Genomic DNA, 21,600 nt, shown 5'->3' on the forward strand with positions numbered 1-21,600 from the left:
AAATGGAATATGTAACAACATTTGTGACAAGGGAGAGTATACCAACCAGCAAAAACCTGTTTGTAAGCTGTTATTTACTCTAAAGAGTAAGAGACCTTGACAGTTTAGGAGTGACAATGTATAATTTATGATGGTAAAGTCTTTGAGTCCACAGCACAAATGGAAAAAGTTACATTTGACCAAAGGAGAGTCACATGCCCATTTTAATTTGCATTGTAATTCATTATAATTTATTGAAAGAAGATAGCTATTATATATTTGGTGATAGAAAATGATATAATTAGAAATTGAAGATTTCTGAATTGCTTAGGAATTCAAATACAAGTTCAGAAGTTAAAAGTGATGTATGAGAAGAAGGGTGATACATGAGCATAGTGTGAGAAATAACCCTCATAGATATCCCAGAGATCAAGAACAGATGTTTAAGGGAAAAATAATGAGGTTACAAGGCAGTGTTGAGTACCCATGGAAATGGATAATCATGATGGGTGCCTGGGTGGCTCAGTTGGTTAAGCATTTGACTTTTTTTTTTTTTTTAAGATTTTATTTATTTATTTGACAGAGATAGAGACAGCCAGCGAGAGAGGAAACACAAGCAGGGGGAGTGGGAGAGGAAGAAGCAGGCTCACAGCAGAGGAGCCTGATGTGGGGCTCGATCCCATAACGCCGGGATCACGCCCTGAGCCGAAGGCAGATGCTTAACCACTGTGCCACCCAGGCGCCCCAAGCATCTGACTCTTGATTTCAGCTTAGGTCATGATTTCTGGGTCATGAGATTGAGCCCAGCATTGCACTCCAGGCTCAGCGTGGAGTCTGCTTGAGATTCTCTCCCTCTGCCCCTCCTATTGCTCATGCTCTCTCTCTCAAATGAATTAATAAAATCTTTAAAAAAGAAAGAAATTGGTCAACATGAGCATAGAATAAGATTACTCTCTCCAGTTTGTGTTTTTCCTGCAAAATTTTCTACACATGTATTAGCATGGAGAAATTTCGTAAGTTCCTCCAGAAATGGAGAATTTCCACGATTGTACAAGAGGGAGCTTGCAATTTGTAAATTTTTGAAAGAAATTGAGCCTCTAATGATGTTAAATGATTAATAAAGCTAATGCTTACATAAATAAAATATAGGTTATATTTGAAGGATTTGGAGGCAATGCAATTTCTGCCGATAAGATCCCATGCTATAATATTGGATTAGGGTAACTGGATGGAATGGAACAAAAAGTCATAGAGATCTAGAGGTAGAGTCTTAGAGGCAAATGGGCCAGATGGTCTAATTCCACAAAGTCACCAAGAACAGAAGGGTTAGTTATGAGCCAGGTGCTAAATCTTTCTAATATAATACTGGAAGAGAGCACATAGTTTGTGGAAGACAAAAAAAAAAAAAAAAAAAAACATGGAAAAACAATGTCATAAGCTTAACTGAATGATGAAAAGATTTTATAAGTAGAAGGAGATAAGTCGTTTGGAGACAGCATTGGATTGTGAGAAACTAACCCCTCATGATTCTGATGTGTCTGTCATAAGGCAAAACAGATTCTATTTAAGAGAAGATTACTCTCTTTTCAATTAAAATAGTGCAAACATTCTGGAAGAGGATGAAGATAACAGTAGAATGATGTGGTCAAAAGCAAATTCCTTGGGGCATAGTGGTATGATTTGGGAAAGAGGAGGAGAATGGTGGGAATGAAATGATAAGAGATATTTAGAATGAGATATAGAAAATCAAACATCTAAGAAACCTAGACTTCTGGTGAAATTGTGAAAAACAAGTAAACATTATTGATATTTATTAATGCAGTGAATATGGCAAATTTGGTGGGCAATTATCAAGATACGGTAAACAAAACAGAGTAGTCCTTGCTCTGACATTCTAATAGGGAGTGGCAAAATATAATTTTATAGACTATGAGCTAATAGTGCTTTGAACACAAATACAGCAAAATGAGGGCTATGAGTGGTGAGGGAGTGTTATTTTACATATAGTATTTAAGAAGAGCTCTTCAGTTAAAGTGATATTTGAACAGAGTACAGTGGTGTCAGGTCTGTGGTAGGAGAAAAAGTGGAAAGTAGTTGGGAGCCAGAATGTGGAGGATTTAGGAGCTTCTGTAAAGTCTCCAATGTTTACTTTAAGTGAGTAGAAAACTACTGCAGTGTTTTAAGCCAAAAGGGGCTTTGATCAGAAAGGAATTTTAGAAGTGGCATTCTGGCTGCTTCATTGAGAATTAACTATAAATGGGTAAGAGCAGAATCAGGAAGATCAATTTAAAGATTATTGGATTAATCTGTATACAAGTTAAGGATGGCTTGAAATAGTGAGAAAAGACTGGTTTCTTGATGTTGATTCTGTCTTCAAAATACATCATTTGGTGCTATATTGCAAGACAGGCAGAATAGAAAAAAAAAATCGAGGACACCACTAAGTGTATGTGAGTATGTTTTTCCTGTTTAACAGATAAAATGGAATCATTCTATATTGAGATGGAAAGACAAAGAACAAGTATGTGGGTTGGGAATAGGAGTTTGGTTTTGGATATCCTGGTCGAACTGCACAGTAGGCTAAGTAAGTTAGTATATACTTGAGATATTATTTGAAAGTAAATAGCATGTAGTGGTATTTATAACCAAGAGACTGGTAGGGATCATGTGAAGAGCTTATATAATTAAATAGAAGGATTTAGAGAATGAAGTCTGGGAGACTCTATATTTTAGAGATTAGGAAATGAGGAGGAACCAGCAAAGTGGTTGACAAGGACTAACTTAAGGTGAAAGAGGAGAACTAAGAGGTGAAAAAAAAATTAGTTCTTCCTTCCCCTTTCTCTTATCATACCTTCCATTAATTTCATTTTCTTTATTTGTACCTCGTTTGTTTTTAAAATAACACTGTGAGGAGTTACTGAGATTCTCGTAATCACTGTCTTAATATGGCTTCTTTTAAAAAATATCTCTTTAACATTTCTCTGTGTTGATAAAGATTAAAAAAAAAAAAAAACAGCCCTTTGCAATTATTTATCCAGATCTTGGCATGGCTTTCAAGGTAGTTATTTTAGTTGTGATAAATGTGAGTAATTTTGCATGTGGCAGAAACTTGGAATTGGAAAACAATCCTTAGAAGAACAAATTTAAGATGGTACTATTGCATACTTTTGAAAATGATTGAAAGGGGTAATAGTTGGCATTTATGAAGGAGAACTGTTCTGAGTATTTTTAGCAGAAAAAAATAAACAATCTACCAAGAATATAAAAGAGTTGATCACGTAATTTTGAATTGCTGTTAAAAATTTCCAAAGCTCTATTAAGCTGGGAAACACTATTTAAAATAGTAGAGAGACCCATTCCTATAATTTTGCATTTTTATCTATGACTCTTTTGTTGTTGTTGTTGTTGTTTTCTTGGGGGCTAATTTAGCAGAGATTGAAGCTAATTTTAGAAAAATATTCTGATTTGCTCATTATTCTTCCAAACACACAAGGGAACATCTGACGAACTTTAGTAAAAATCTTGCTATCTGAGAGCTAAATACATCCCACATATTAATGAAGCTCTGTAATGGTAATATAACCCTGGAAATCTGGTTATTAGAAATAATAATGTCTCAGGGGAATTAAGAAGCCCTTGGCTATGTTTTGAGAGTTAGAATATGTCAAGGCCATAATGTTGCCTGGCTACTGAAATGATAATATGCTCATTCTAAAATATTCCTTCTTAAAGAAATGTGAACTATATTTAAGTTTTTGTTCAAATTTTATTTGAAAAAGGAGTATCAGCATGTTCCTCTAACTACACATTCCAATGATTTATAAACAATTTAAATTTAGACAGTTCTAGTTTTTCTATTAATGAATTTAATTTTAATATTATTTATGGTTAGACATTTTCATAGATCACTTCATAAACTAATTATGTTATGCATGCATATATAATGAATATGTAAATAATGTAGGTTTGTTGAGGTCCATATTTGCAATTCTCATATGTGCTGCTGCCTGGATATATGTGCATGCTGTAAAGGTCTAGTTTGTAAATAAAAACTTTTAAAGTCCCACTTTCTGTCTCACTCTTAACTTTATGAATTGTGTAAATTGCTTTATTCTTGGAGACTACATCTTCTTATCTGTAAAGTAGGATTAAAAGTACACTGCATATTCAAAACAGCTATTATAAAGATGAAATTTGATATTTAAAGCACTATTGAAATTATATAATATTTGTAAAAATATATTAATATATATTAAATTAGAATAAAGGTCTGGAATATATTAGAATAATAATTTCTGAACAGCTGCAAGAAGACAAAATTATTCAATAACTATTGAATTTTGATCATTTACTATGTGTTAAGCACTATATCAGATATTGAGGATTTAGTGGAAAAAATCATCTGATACCTTAAAATTTATGTTCTATATGGGACAGGTAATGAGCAATATACAATACACTGGAAGATGATAAATTATGTGAATAAAACATTTTTAAAAGGGAAGGAAACTAGGGTCACCTGGGTGGTGCAGTTAAGCATCTGACTCTTGGTTTCTGCTCAGGTTGGGATCTCGGGGTTGTCAGAGCAGTGCCAAGTTCCATGTTCAGTATTGAGTCTGCCTGGGTTTCTCTCAGCCCCTTCCCCTTGCCTCTCCCCCTGTCTGTCTCTGTCTTTCTCTCTAAAATAAATATATAATGCCTGGAGAGTTATAATTTTAAATAAGATTGCCATCATCACTGGGAAGATCTCATTTGAATAATGACTTAAAAACATGAAAAAGAAGAATGTAAGGACATTTGGAGGAATACATTCCAGAAAAAGGAAACCTCAATGTAAAAGTTTGAGATCATAGTGGAAGCTTCGGAAGATTTTTTCTTTTAAATATGTTAGACTGAACAAAAGAGAAGATGTGGTTCATGTATACAATAGAATATTGCTCAGCCATCAGAAAGGATGAGTACCTACCATTTGCATTGACATGGATGGAACTGGAGGGGATTATGCTAAGTGAAGTAAGTCAAGTAGAGAAAGACGATTATCATATGGTTTCACTCATATGTGGAACATAAGGAATAGAGCGGAGGACCACAGGGGAAGGCAGAGAAAACCGAATGGGAAGAAATCAGAGAAGGAGACAAACCATGAAAGACCTTGGACTCTGGGAAACAAACTGAGGGTTACAGAAGGGAGGGGATGCGGGGATGGAGTAACCTGGTGATGGGTATTAAGGAAGACACTTGTTGTGATGAGCACTGGATGTTATACACAACTAATGAATCAAACACTACATCAAAAACTAACGATGTACTATAGGTTGACCAATTGAACATAAAAAAATGAAAATACAACAATAAAAATTTTGGAGATACAGCTAAAGTAGTGTTAGGAGAGAAATACATAGCATTGGATGCTTACATTTAAAAAGAAGTCTCAAATCGGTACTCTAAGCTTCTATTTGAAGAAACTATAGAAGAAAGAATGAATTAAACACAAAAAAAGCAGAATGAAAAATAATTTAGACAAAAAAAATCAATGACTTTGAAAACCAAACACAGTAGGGAATAATCAATGAAAGCAAAGCCTGTTTTTTGAGATTGATAGAATGATAAATCTTCCAGATTTTACTTTTTTAAATGAGAGGGAAAGGGCCCAAGATGGTGACTCAGGAAGACCCTGAACTCACTTCCTCCACTAACACACCAAATCTTTATCTATTTCTAGAGCAATTCCTCCTGAAAAGGAACTGATGGCTGACTGAAAAGCTTCTAACAAGAGAAGATAAAGAAACCACATAGAGAATGGCAAAAGATCTGGAAATGTGATAACAAAGGGAACCCCCACCCCTAATGCTACTAATGCAGTGGAGAGAGCTAATACTGAAGGTCTGTGAGTGGATTCATCTGTCCTTGGGTGTAGAAAAAAAGCTGCTGTTTAAAAGACCACTTAAGTACAAAGGAATGAAGCCTAGAATTCTGCCAAACAGCAGCAAGGGAGCTGCTAGAATTCTCTCCGGGTCAGAGGGGCTGGTGAATGCCACAGCTTACATTCCGTCTCCACCTTGATAATGTGGATGGGAGCAGGGTCCTGGCATCCCAGCCAGCCCACTGCTTTGTGAGTCCCAGCTCCAGTCAGCCCACCAAAGCTGCCCCCTCTACAGCGCACACTGGTTTACCCCTGGTCAATGCTCACTACAGCCCTAGCCATCATGCAAAGGTGATACAGGTGAAAAGCACCCCAAAACACTCCAGGGCCACCTAACTTCAGCTTCAGATGTCTTGCTAGAGCACCCTCAGCATGAATGCTCTGGGACCTCCTGGCTCACCCCTGCTTTGGCTCCAGCCACCCTACCAGGGTGCCCCTGTGTAGAGCTCCCTTGGAAACCCCTGGCTTGTACCCACAGGTGAAATCTACCAAACACATAAAGAGAGTTAATACCTATCCCTCAAATTCCAAAAAACAGAAGGGGAAGGAAATCTTCCAAATACATTCTATGAGGTTAACAGTACCCTGATGATAAACTTAGACAAAGACACTACAAAAACAAAAAAAACGAAACAGTACAGGCCAATATCCCTGATGGATACAGATGCAAAAATCCTCAACAAAATATTAGCAAACTGCATGCAACAAACATTAAAAGGATCATTCACCACAATCAAGTGGAATTTGTTCTGGGGATGAAAGGATGCCTGAATATTTGCAAATCAATCAACATGACACACATTAAAAAGCAAAGAGTAACAATCATATGATCACCTCAATGCAGAAAAAGTATTTGACAAAATTCAACATCCATTCAAGATAAAAACTCTCTACAAAGTGGGTTTAGAGGGGCATATCTCAATATAATAAAGTCCATATATACTCAATTGTGAAAAATGGTGCTTTTCTTCTAGGGTCAGGAAAACGACAATGATGTTCACTCTCATGTGACACTGTTATTCAACATAGGAAGTCCTAGCCTAGCAATCAGAAAATAAAGAGAAATAAAAAAATATCCAATTTGGTAAAGAAGAAGTTAATCTATCCACTATTTGCAGATGACAAACTATTCTACATAGAAGAACCTAAACATGCCAGAAAAAAAAAAAAAAAAAAAAAACACTTAAAACTAATAAATGGGATTCAGTAAAGCTGTAGGATTTTCAGGATACAAAATTAATACACAGAAATCTATTGCCTTTCTATCAATAATGAAGTAGCAGAAAGAGAAATTAAGAAAAAAAAATTCCATTTACAATTTCACTCCCCCCCCAAAACCCCAAAAACATAGGAATAAACTTAACCAAAGAAGTGAAAGACTTTTACTCTGAAACTATAAAACATTGGTAAAAGAAACTGAAGACAACACAAGCAAATGGAAAAATATTCCATGCTCATGGATTGGAAGAATTAATATTGTTAAAATATCCATCCTATGCAAATCAATCTATGTACCCAATCCCTACCAAAACACCAATAGAATTTTTCACAGAACTAGAATAAATAATGCTAAAGTTTGTATGGAACCACAAAAAATCCTCAATAGTCAAAGCAATCTTGAGAAAAAAGAAAAAAGCTGGAGGATTCACAATCGCAGATTTCAAAATATACTACATAGCTTTAGTAATCAAAACGAGATTATGCTGGCACAAATATAGACTCACAGATCAATGGGAAAAGAATAGAGATCCCAGAAATAAACCAACATGTATGTGATCAATTAATCTATTTCAAAGGAGAGAAGAATATATAATATGGAGAAGACAGTCTCTTTAATAAATGGTGCTGGGTAAATTGGATAGCTACATACAAAAGAATGAAACTGGACCACTTCCTTATACCATACACAGAAATAAACTCAAAATGGACCAAAGACCTAAATGTGATACATAAAACCATAAAATTCCTAGAATAAAACATAGGCAGTAATTTCTTTGACATCAGTCATAGCAACATTTTTCTGGATAGGTCTACTAAGGCAAGAAAAATATGAGCAAAAATAAACTATTGGGACTCTACCCAAATAAAAGGCTTTTGCACAACAAAAGAAACTGAGATTAAAAAAAAAAAGCAACCTACTAAATGGGAGAAGATATTTGCTAATGATATATCCAATAAGGGGTTAATATCCAAAATACATAAAGAACTTATACAACTCAATACAGAAAAAAAATCCAATTAAAAACTGGGCAGAGGACCTAAATAGACATGTGGCCAAAGAAGACATACAGATGGCTAATAGGCACATGAAAATATGCTCAACATCACTAGTCATTGGGGAAATGCAAATCCAAACCACAATGAGATACCACCTTACACCTGTCAGAATGAAAAGGAAAGAAACAAGTATTGACAAGGATGTGGAGAAAAAGGAACTCTGATGCACTGTTGGTAGGGATGTAAATAGGTGCAACCACTGAAGAAAACAGTTTGAAGATTCCTTAAAAATTTAAAAATAGAAATACCATGTGATCCAGTAATATATTACTAGGTATTTACTCCTCCCCTGCCCCCAATGCTTTAAAACACTAATTCAAAAAGATGTATGCACCTCTATGTGTATTGCAAGATCATTTACAATGTCCAAGATATGGAAGAAGCCCAAGTGTCTATCAATAGATGAATGGATAAAGAAGTGGTGCGTATATACATACAATGGACTATTACTCAGCCATAAAAAGAGAGCTTGCCATTTAATAACATGGATGAAACTAAAGGCTACTATGCTAAGTGAAATAAGACAGGGGAAGGTATGATTTCACTTATATGTGGAATCTAAAAATAAATAAAAAGCAGAAACAGATCCGTAAATACAGAGAACAAACAGATGGTTGCCGGGTAGGGGGGATTGGGGGGAATGGGGAAAAATGTGTAAAAGAGAGTGGGAGGTACCAGCTTCCAGTTACAGAGTGAATAAGTTAGGGGTAAAAGGTACAACAAGGGAATACAGTCATTGATGTTTTAATAGTCTTATATTGGGACAGATAGTAGCTACACTTGTGGTGAGCATGGCATAATGGATAAATTTTTTGGATCACTAGCTTTTACACCTGAAACTAATGTAACATTGTGTGTCAACTACAATAAAAAAAAAGTGAGAGAAGATACAAATTAATATCAGAAGTGAATTAGGGAACATCACAACTGACCCTACAAACGTTTAAAGGATAAAATTGAATACCAAAAAACTCTGTGCCCATAGATTTGGCACATTAGATGAAGACATTCCCTGAAAGACACAAACTATAAAACTCACTCAAGAAGAAATAGATACCCTGAATGGCCATATGTCTATTAAAAATTTTAATTTGCGGTTCAAAATTTTGTCAAAATTTTTTTAAAAAATTAAGTGCAGATGGTTTCTTTGCTGAAATCTACCACACATTTAAAAAAGAAATACACTAATTCTCCAGTCTTGTTTGGAAAACAGAGGAGAGGAAACAGTTTCAAAGTCACTTATGAGGCCATGACTACCCACCCAAATACTAAGACTACACATTGACATTTTAAGAAAAGTCTGTTAAAGAGTTTTCATGAGAATACTCATGTCCAGCCTCAACAGAATGTTAACAAATCAAATTTAGTACATAGACTGAAAAAGTACATACAAAAGGAAAAGGAGTAAGTAAAATGACCTCTATTCACAGATGATTTGATTCTAAAGAATCCACACAATTCCAAAGAATCTATGAAAAGTGCCTGGAACTAGCAGGTTCAGCAAGGTCCCAAAATACAAGGTCAAGCTACAGAAGTCAGTTGCATTCCCATGTAATAGCAATGAACAACTACAATCCAAAATGAAAAGAAAAACCTTCTAAAGTAACACATACAAATAAAGAGACTTAGGTATAAATCTGGAAATGGATCAATATATAGAGATGTCTATATATATTCTGTACACTGAAAACTAAAAAAACAAACTTTGAATAACATAAAATTTAAAGTACCTAAGTAAAAAGAGAAATATATAATATTCATGTATCTGAAGACACAAGATTGTTAAGATATAAATTTTCCCCAGTATTATCTATCATTTTTATACAATCCCAACAAAAATCCCAGAAAGCTTTTTTTTTGGGTAAATATCAACCAGCTGATCTAAATTTATATTAAAAAGCAGATAAACAAATAGTCAAAACAAATATAAAAAGAACAAGTTAGGGGACTCACACTTTGATTGCAAGAAAATTGGAAGGCATAGTAATGGAAACAGAATAGTATTGGTAAACAGATTGGAACAGATCAATGAAATAGGACACAAAATTCAGAAATAGACCCATGCAAATGTAATCAACTGATTTCTTCAAAAAGGGCAAAGATGATTAAATGGAGCAATGTAACAAATAATCCTGTTATAATTGGAAATAAACCTCAACAGATACCTCACAAGTTCAGCAAAAATTAAAATAGCTCTTAGACCTAAATTTAAATGTAAAACTCTAAAACTTCTAGAAGAACTTTTACATGAAAATCTGTGTGACCATGGTTTAGGCAAAGAGTTTTTAGATATGATAACAAAACACAATCCATTTGAGAAAAAAAAAATGACCCATTGGAATTTATAGAAATAAAAAAACTTTTGATCTTCAAATGATGATGTTCAAATCACAATTCTGAAAAGGACTTGTATTCAAAATACATGAAGAATTTTCAAGTGTAACATTTAGTAAAACATCTATTGACTACCTGGATAAGAGATACTAACACTTTACCAAGGAAGATACTTGGATGAAAAATCAGCCTATGAAAAGATACTCAACATTATTAGTCATCATGACAATGCAAATAAAACCAAAATAAGATACCACTACACAGCTACTAGAATGCCTAAATGAAAAAAATAGGCAAAAATCCCAAATAACTGACAATAAATGTAGATAAGGATGCAGATCATCTGGAATCCTCATACCTTGTTGGTGGAAAACTAAAATGGCAGGGCCACTTTGGAAGACAGTTTGCCAATGTTTTATAACATTAAATATATATCTACCATATAATCCAGCTATCCCACTCTTGGATATTTCTTCAGGAGAAATGAAAACATGTTCATACAAAAACCCATCTGAATGTTCACAGCAGGTTTATTTCCTCAAACAAAAAGCAAACCTTATGTCCTTCACCTGGTATATATGTAAACAACTGCAGAACATTTGTAGGCTAGTAATACTTACAAATAAAAGGAAAGACAGACTATTGAAGGAGTAACAACATAAGTATATTTCAAATGTGTTTTGTTAAGTAAAAGAAGCCAGACCCCAAACTTACATTGCATGATTCCATTTATATGACATTCTGCCAAAGGCAAAATTATAGAAACTGAAAACATCATTGGTTGCCAGGGGCTGGGGGTTGGGGTCAAACTGATTGTGAAGTGATACTAGGGAACTTTGGGGGGAATTAAAGTTTTTAACATTTTGATTATGATGGTATTACCAAACAATAACTATCAAATTCAGGAACAGAGTACACCTTAAATTAGACCTTAATAAGCTTGATTAAACAAAAAGTAAAAAGCAGTACTCAAAAATGTAAAGTTGTAGAAAATATATTACTTCTATTAGGCAACTATTTCTTAAATAAGAATAAAATAAATAAAAAGAAAGGGGCAAAAACCCATAAAATAGAAGACTATAAAATTTCATAGTACTAAATTAATTAATTAATTATTTTTAGAGAGAGAGGAGAGAGAGGAGCAAGAGGGTGAGTGGGGTAGGGAAGGGGCAGAGGGAGAGGGAGAGAAAAAAATCTTAAGCAGGCTCCATGCCCAGCACAGAGACTGATGTGGGGCTCAATCTCACAACCCTGAGATCATGTCCTGACCCAAAATCAAGAGTCAGATGCTTAACTGACTGAGCCACCCAGGCACCCCTGTATTACTACATTCAATGGCTGTAATAAGAATGCAAAAATTATAGACTCTAAATTGAGGAAATATATTTAAAACAAAATCTATGAAAACAGTATGTAGTATGTAAAAGATTTTATAAAAGAATATTTAAAAATTGAATAGAAAAATCAACACGAGGCACAGAAAACATAGGAGAACCTAAATATATATGACAAATATTAACAGGCCTGAGGGGATAAATAGCAATACAATAATGGAATGCCCCACTTTCCACAATGGACAGAAAAATCACTAAGGAAACAATGGCTTTAAATGACACATTAGATTAGATGGACATGACAGATATTTATAAAACATTCTATCCAGATTCAGCAGAACACACATTCTTCTCAAGTGCACCCTGAATATTTTCCAGGAGATTATAGATTAGTCCACAAAACAAGTCTTAAGAAATTTAAGAAGATAGGGAAAAGCATCATTTCCAACCACAATGGTATGAAACTAGAAATCAGTTACAAAAAGAAAACTGGATATTGACATATGTGGAGACAAAACAACATGTTACTGAACAATCAATGAGTCAAAGAAGAAATACAAAGAGAAATAAAAAATATCTTGAAACAAACAGAGATACAATATTCCAAAACTAATGGGATCCAGCAAAAGCAGTTCTACAGCAAGTTTGTAGTGATAAACAGATACACTTTAAAAAAAAAGGAAAAGATCATGGAAAAAGGAAAAGCTTATGTATGACTTTATACATAACTCAAAGAACTGGAAAAAAATGAACAAAGTAAATCTTAGTACAAAGAAGGAAACTGAGGTCAGAATGAAAATAAATGAAATAGAGACCAAAAAACAATGGAAAAGATTAATGAAACTAAGAGCTTATTCAAACAAAACAGGCAAGCCATTAGCCAGATTTAATAAGAAAAAAGAATATCAAAATACATAAAATTAGAAATGAAGGAGACATTACTGTGTATCATTTGAGACATAAAATAATCAAATGATCATAAGAGACTTAGGCACACTTACATGCCAACAAACTGGACAACCTACCAGAAAAGGATAAATCCTACAAACATGAAACCTACCCAGACTAACTTATGAAGAAATAGGAAATCTGAGCAGATGGATTACTAGAAAGGAAATTGTATCGGTAATCAAAAAACTCTCAACTATGGAACATAAGAACTAGGAAGATCGGTAGGAGAAGAAAGGGATAAAGAAAGGGGGGGGTAATCAGAAGGGGGAATGAAGCATGAGAGACTATGGACTCTGAGAAAAAACTGAGGGCTTCAGAGGGTAGGGGGGTGGGAGAATGGGATAGACTGGTGATGGGTAGTAAGGAGGGCACGTCTTGCATGGTGCACTGGGTGTTATACGCAACTAATGAGTCATCGAACTTTACATCTGAAACCAGGAATGTACCGTATGGTGACTAACGTAATATAATGAAAAAAATAATATTAAAAAAAAAAAACCTCTCAACAAAGAAAAGTCCAGGACCAGAGGCCTCTCTGGGAAATTCTATCATACTTTTATAAAAGAATTAATGCCAATTCTTCTAAAACTCTTCCAAAAAATAGAAGAGGAGCTTGTTACGGAGCTAGAACCCCAGCCCAGGCCATATTCTGTGCTGGTAGCTGGCTGGGTGGAAACCACCCACCCAGCCTTCCTGTGGTGACACTGCTCTCTGTTGAGGGGAGGCATTAAGCCCCCTGAAATAGGACTCTCTGCTTCACCAGGTTCACATGAACCACTGCAGCAATTCCTGGAAAACTTACTCCTAACCTCTGGCTCCCTTGGAGCTGGCAGCCCTCCTACTCTCCTCACAGCCCTGCCCTGCTCTGCCCCATGGTCTGGCCCTAAGTGCCCAGGCCACAGGCATTGAGGAGGCACACACCTGCAAGCCAAAGCATTATAACCAGGTCAAGGAGGCTGGGGGCTCCAGGGTCCTGGCCACGTGTCCCCCACCATGGAGCTGAGACCTTGCTATGGGTGGTAGCCCTGCTGGCAGCCATGCCCTTGGCAAGAAGGTCTACACCAACACCTGGGTGAGCATTCCAGGAGGCCCAGCTGTAGCTGACAACCTGGCACGCAAGCATGGCTTCCTCATCCTGGGCCAGATCTCAGCAACTATTACCACTTCTGGCATGGAGAGGTGATAAAGCAGTCCCCGTGGCCTCACCACTTGCAGCACAGTGGCCTGTAGAGGGAGCCTCAAGTACAGTGGCTGGAGCAGCAGGTGGCAAAGCAATGGCCAAAAGGGATGTGTACCAGGAACCCAGGCACACCAAGTTTCTCCAGCAGTGGTACCTGTCTGGCATCACCCAGTGGGACCTCAACATGAAGGAGGCCTGGGCTCAGGGCTACAGGAGTATGGCATTGTTGTCTCCATTCTGGATGATGGCATCGAGAAGAATCACCCAGACTTGCCATGCAGTTATGATCCTGGGGCCAGCTTCAACGTCAACAACCAGGACCCCGACCCCCAGCCTCAATACACAAACATGGATGACAACTGGCATGGCACACGGTGTGCAGGCCAGGAGGCTGAGGTGACCAACAACAGTGTCTGTGGCATAGGCGTGGTCTACAATGCCTGCATTGGAGGGGCGCACATCCTGGACAGCGAGGTGACAGATGTGGTAGAAGCATCCTCCCTAAGCCTGAACCCCAACCACATTCACATCTGTGCCACAGCTGTGGCCCCAAGGATGACAACAAGACCATGGATAGGCCTGTCTGCCTCACCAAGGAGGCCTTCTCCTGGGGAGAGGGGGTGATTAGCCAGGGCCACAGAGGATGGGATCCATCTTTGCGCCTCAGGAAATGGGGGCCAGGAGCATGACAGCTCTAAGTGTGACAGCTATACCAATAGCATCTACATGCTGTCCATCGGCAGCACCACAAAGCTTGGCAATGGGTTCTGGTGCGGCAAGGCCGGCTCGTCCACACCGGCCACCACCTATAGCAGTGGCACCCAGAGAAAGAAGCAGATAGTGACTAGGGACTTGCAGCAGAAGTGTACAGTCTCACATGGGCACCTAGGCCTCTGTCCCATTGGCAGCTGGCACCATCCCTCTCATCTTGAAGCCAAAGAGAACTTTGCCTGGTGAGACCTCAAAGCCAGCCTGGGTCACCATGACTGGGTCACCAATGGTGTGGGTCAGAAAGTGAGCCATTCATATGGCTATAGGCTGTTGGACACAGGTGCTCTGGTGACCCTGGTCTGGAACTGGACAACAGTGGTCCCCCAGAGGAAGTGCATCAGGGATATCTCCACCGAGCCGAAGGACATCAGGAAGCAGCTGGAGGTGCAAAAGACTGTGACCGCCTTCCTGGGGGAGCTCAGCCATATCACACAACTGGAGCACGCACGGTCCCACCTCAACCTGTCCTATAATCACTGTAGCAACCTGGCCATCCATCTGGTCAGCCCCATGGGCACCTGCTCTACCTTGCTGGCTTCCAGGTCAGGCAACTATTCCACAGATGGGTTTAGTAACTGGGCCTTCATGCTAAGCCATTCCTGGAATGAGGACCCCTCTGGCAGTGGGTCCTGGAGACTGAAAACACCAGCAAAGCCAACAACTGTGGGACACTAAGTTCACCCTTGCGCTGTATGTCACGGCCTTGAGGGCCTGCACACACCTCCTAGAGCAGTGAATATAAGACCCTCACTTCCAGCCAGGCCTGTGTAGTGTGCAGGAAGGCTTCTCCCTGCACCAGAAGAGCTGTGTCCAGCACTGCCCACCAGGCGTCAATGCCCAAGTCATCGATATACACTATAGCATTGAGAATGACATGGAGATCATCTGGGCCATCGTCTGTGCTCCTTGCCACACCTTGTGTGCCACATGCCAAGGCTGGCCCCCACAAACGGCCTCAGTGCCCCCGCCATGCCTCCCTAAACCCTGTGGAACAGATGTGCTCCCAGTAGAACCAGAGCAGCCTTGAGACCCTGAGCGGCAGCTTCCCCCGGAGGTGGAGGTGGAGTCCTGGCTAAGGGCAAACAGCAGGGCTGCTGCCCTCACGTTTGCCTGAGGCAGCGGCTGGCCTCAACTGTGCCTTCATCCTGCTGGTTTTCATCACTGTCTTCCTGGTCCTACAGCTGCAGTCGAGCTTCGGCTTCTGGGGGTGAAGGTGTACACTGTGGACTGTAGCCTCATCTCCTACAAGGGGCTTCCCCCATCTCAAGCCTGGCAGGAAGATTGTCCATCTGACAAGAAGAGGATGAGGGCCAAGGTGAGAGGACCATTTTTCTCATAGACCATGAGCACCTACTACCCGCTCCTTCAAGCCCATTCCCCTCCTTGGGCATTTTTTAATTCATCAAAATATATATATTTTTTGTTGTTCTATACACATATACATATATATATATATACACATATATGTATACATATACATATATACGTATACATATATGTATACATATACATTATATATATATATATGTGTGTGTGTGTGTGTGTATATAAATATATATAAAACATATAGAACAGCTCCGGCTCGCCGCTCAGAAGCGGGGTTTGCACTTGCGGCTGGCATTCATTCAGGGTGTCCGGTCTGACCTCCTTGCCCTGCCACCTGCGGTGCGCCGCCTTCTCCAGCACCCACTCGTGGCTCTTCTGCATGATCCCGTGCTGCGCCATCCTGTACGGGACCCTCTCACTGGTGAAGTCAGACTCCCTGGCCTCCTCTTCGTCATTATTTTCGTTCAGGGCCTTTGGCAGAAAGGTTGATGGCCCAGAAAACAAGCAGAGGTAGAACTTCTTGGCCTTGGTGCTATTGGGGAAGTCCACCACCACGCCACCGGTGAAGCCAGCCTTGGTGGCCTGGGTCGTGATGAGCTCCAACTGCTCCGAGTTCTCAGGGTACAGCTGCAGGATGGCCCAGGCTCCACAGACCAGCACAGAGTACAGAGAAGAAAAGCAGCAGTACAGTGTGTGTGTGTGTGTGTGTGTGTGTGTGTGTGTGTATCTTGGGATGGGGTTTGGACTTCAGCTGGCAAGAAGAGCACAGACTGCTTCCCATCCTACCCTTGGACTGCCTGACTGCCTGAGATGGGCCCCAGGAGCAACTGGGGGAAAGGGGAGGGCCTCACCCCATCTCCAGGACCCCCTTCATGTGGAGAAAGGAGTGAAACATTTAAGGCAGATTTCCAAGGTCCTGGTGCCAGCCAGGGTTCACTGAGGAGTGAAAAGTTTCAGCCCTTCTCTTTCAGGATTCCTCACTTGGGCTGCAGCTCTTGCCCTTTCTCTGTCTCTCTAAAACAGTAACGGTTCCTCCACCCCCTATCCAGACAGCAGGAAGGCTGGCCTAGGAGGGCTTTGAAGGAGAAGGCTACCTCTCCAAGGTCTTTAGTATCCCCAGTCCTGTACCACATGTCTGGTGAGTCTCAGGAGGAAGCAGTGATGAAAGGAAGGACAAGGCAAAGCAGGTGCTTCCAGGGTACACATGTGTGTACATGTGAGCATTTGTCCCTTTGCCCACCTGGCCACCTACTGAACTTGGCTGGCCCAACCAAGCCCCATGTTGGTGTCCTGACCACCCTTCCTTCTCAGGCCCTCTCCCCTTCTGTCAGGGCCCAATTCTGTTTTCTGAGCCCAGGGCTGCCTGGGCTGTTGGCATTCACAGTCCCAGAGCCCCTGGGTGGGTGGCAAGGAGGGGCGGTGTGAGGATCACAGGAGTTATTTGAGGATATATTTTCACTTTGTGATAATTTTACTTTAGATGCTTATTTTTTAAATACTTTTAAAGATATATTTATTTGAGAGAGAGAGAGAGAAAGAGCAAGCAGGGGAAGAGGCAGAGGAAGAAGGAGAGAATCTCAAGCTGACTCCCCACTGAGCACAGAGCCTGATGCAGGGCTCAATCCCAGGACCCTGAGGTCATGACCTGAGCTGAAATTAAGAGTCAGATGCCTAACAGACTGAGCCATGCAGCTGCCCCTTTTCTTTCATATTTTTAGTGGCCGTAGGAGATGGATCACCAACCTTTCCACATCCACAATCCACTCTGCTGTTCCCTCCACTACCCTGCCCCGAGGTGTGTGTGGGTACAGCATGTTGCTAAGAAGAGAGGAACAGCTGAGCCCCAAGTCCTGAAGAGGCAGGCAGGCAAGCCAAGTGAGCCCTTGGAAAGGGGATCACAGTGGGAAGGGACAGTCTGTCATTCGTGTTTCAGATGGGGCTCATCGTGTGAAGGGCTCATGGGGGACCTGTTCTCCAAGTGCCAGGGGTGGGCAGGTAGTGGCACTGAGCCCCCTCCAACACTGTGCCCAGGTGGAGAAAGCATTGACCTTTTTGCCCCTTAAATCCCCCTCTTCTGATGTGCCTTTTGCATCCCTCCCATTAGCACAATCAGTATCCTCCCATCTGGGAACCTTCTTTTCTTTATCTCCCCTACCCCATTATGGCACCCAGCCACCTGCCCAGGGGTGTCCTCTCGTCTCTCATCCTCCCTCCCACCTCATCCTTAGGGCCAGCCTGGCTGATTTTATAAGATATTGGGTTGGTCCCCAGTGATTTTTGTTGTTGTTGTTGTTGTTATTTAAACAGACCCAGCAATGTTGATTCTATTTAACGGACACAAGATAATGTTAGATGTTTTAAAGTATTAAGTGTGCAGACTATGCAAACCAAAACAAGAAAAAAAAAATAGAAAAGGAAACACTTTTTGAAGCCAATATTACCCTGATACCAAAACCAGACAATAGGACCATGAAAAAGAAAATTGTAGGCAAATATCCTTGATGATCATAGGTCTAAAAATCCTCAACAAACCATTAGCAAATCAAATTCAATAATACGTTAAAAAGGACTATACAGCATTATCACATGCAATTTATTTTATGGATTCACAGATGACTCAACATCTATAAATCAACATAATGCACCACGTTAATAAAATGAAGGATAAAGAATCATATGATCATTTCAGTAGATGCAGAAAAAGCATTTGACAAAATTCAAATATCCATGATCAAAACTCTCAACAAATTAAGTATAGAAGGAATGTACCTCAACATAATAAAAGCCATATATGAGACGCTCCCAGCAAACATCATAAGAGTAAAAAGCTAAAACTTTTGCTCTAAGACTAGGAAAAAGACCAGGGTCTCCATTCTCACCACTTTAAGTCAACATAGTAGTGGACGACCTAGCCAGAGCAATTAGGCAAGAAAAAGAAATCAAACAGAGGCATCAGGCTTTCCAAGTTCAAACTATATTACAAAGACATGGTAATCAAACAGTATGGTACTGGCATAAAAACAGCCATATAGATCAATGGATCAGAATAAAACTCACAAATGTGTTCAATTAATTTATGACATAATAGCCAAGAATATACAATGAGAAAAGAACAGTCTCCTCAATAAATGCTGTTGTGAAAACTGGACAGCCACATTCAAAAGAGTGAAACTGGGTCTCTATCTTATACCACATGCAAAAATCAAGTCAAAAGAGAATAAGCTCCCTGACATCAGCGTTGGTAATGATTTTTTAAGATTTGACACTAAAAGCAAAAATAAACATGTGAGACTACCTTAAACTAAAAAAATTCTGCATAGCAAAGGAAACCATCAACAAACTGAAAAGACAACTTAGAATGAGAGAAAATATCTGCAAATCATATATCTGATAAAGGGGTTGGTATTCAAAATATAAATAACTCGTACAACTCAATAACAAAAAGCAAAAAAGAAGAAAGAAGAAGAGAGAAAGAAGAAAGGAGGAAGGAGAAGAAGAAGAAAAAGCAAGCAACCTGATTTAAAAATGGGGAGAGACACTGAATAGACACTTTTCAATGAAGTCATGCAAGTGGCCACTGGTACATGAAAAGATGTCAACATTACTAATCATCTAGGACATGCAAAGTAAAGCCACAGTGCAACGTTACCTCACATCTGGTAGAATGGCTATCATCAAAAAGACGGGATGGAAAATACGGGGGAGGACATGGTAAAAGGGAACACTTATGCACTGTTGGTGGAAATGTAAATTACGGCAGCCACTATGGAAAACCATATGGAGGTTCTTCAAAAAGTAAAACAGAACTCCAGATGATGTAGCAATCCCAATGTGGGATATATGCCTGAAGAAAATGGAAACAGTATCTGGAAAAGATATCTGCACCTTCATGTTCATTACAGCATTATTTAAAATAGCCAAGACATGGAGACACCCTAAGTGTGATGGATGAATGGGTAAAGGTAATGTCTATTTTTTTTCTACAATGAAATAAATTTATTGTCCAAGAAAAACTTGTTTAAAAATAACAAAAAATAAAATACGAACTTTTCCTCAGAAACTGATTTGGTCATTGTCTTAATGCTGATGTTGTAAACAGGTAAATTACTTGGCAGCATGTAGCAGATGACTGGGACACTTAGACCAAAGATGTATGGTTGTTCATAGTTGAATAAAGAACAGATCTTAGCTTCTGAATGCAAAGTTCTAAGTCTATAATATCATTAACATATGGCGGGATTTCACAAAGGGAATATTCTGCTTTATCAGGAAGATCTTGACTGCCTACCAGCTCAAAAACAGGTAATAAGTTCACCAATCCTAGAAAAGACTTTTGATGGTTTCAGTCAATAGGATCTCTGAGTAGATGTGGGATGGGTGACTCTAACATCATCTCTTCCACACTCCAGATTGGCCCATAACTCAGTTACAAGTGCATTAATAAACCCTGCACTTCGTACTGCTATTATACCTGCTGCTGTGGATGCCACTTGTGTAAGCAAAACGCCATAGCCAAACATTTTATGCCTGCTGATCTGTATTACACACACACACACACACACACACACATACACACACACTGGAATATTATTCTAACATAAAAAAACAAGGAAATTTTCTATTTGCAACAAGATGGATGAACCTTGATGGCATTATGTTGAGTAAATAAGTCTGACCACAAAAGACAAATAATGCACGATCTCACTTATATGTGGAATCTAAAATCACCAGACTTATAGTAATAGAGAATAGATTGTTTATTGCCATGTTTTGGGGGGTGAGAGAAATGCTAAGACATAGCCCAAACTGCTGTGGCTCCCAGCCCAATCTGACCAGAAGGGCTGGTGGGAACACCTGGAAGCTGTGTTGCCTAGTGGCACTTGTGCCAGGAGAAGGGCAGGCAAGCCAGTAGTTTGCCAAGCAAAGCAGTGAACCTGTTTGTCCAGGAAATTTAGGGCATGGGTCAGCTTGTGTTAAGATAACAAACAAAGAGTTTTAGTGGCTTTAGAACTGCTGGTCCCACTGTCTGGGCAGGGAAACTGATCAGAGTCCTACTCATTGCTGCATATAGCCTCTAGCCTGCCAGACCAGGGAAACTAACTGGACTAAAAGAGATGCTGTATAGCCAATCCAACAGCTCTGCCTACTTTGGCACTTGTACAGAAGGCACCGTTCATGGCTTTCCTTATCTACAGAACAAAACTAGTGGCCTCACTTGATCAGGGAATTTAGTGCACACTCTTATGTGATATGGGTTTCGAAATAATGCATTCAGACCCTGAATCCCTGTCAGGGTAGGAAAGCTAATTCACATCTCCATCTACTACTGAATATAGTGCCTAGTGCCAACTACCTAGTAAGCCTGACCAGAAAATCCACGCAACCTTATAGACCATCCTACAGCCTCACGTGAGTAAGGAACCAAGACACATTCAACTGTTTTCAGCCAGTGGTACACCCACCCATCCTTGACCTCAATATTAAACAGTTGCCTCCTCCCCAAGCAGAGAGTAATAACAGGTCCC

General features: G+C 39.4%; 1 pseudogene; it reads left to right on the top strand.

Annotated features, from left to right (window-relative positions):
• The window catches only part of LOC125281005 (furin-like), a 102,291-nt pseudogene extending 86,144 nt beyond the window's left edge, over nt 1-16,147 (top strand).
• Nucleotides 16,148-21,600: the final 5,453 nt, after the last annotated feature.

Source organism: Ursus arctos, unplaced genomic scaffold (assembly GCF_023065955.2).
Source record: "Ursus arctos isolate Adak ecotype North America unplaced genomic scaffold, UrsArc2.0 scaffold_11, whole genome shotgun sequence".
Taxonomy (NCBI): domain Eukaryota; kingdom Metazoa; phylum Chordata; class Mammalia; order Carnivora; family Ursidae; genus Ursus; species Ursus arctos.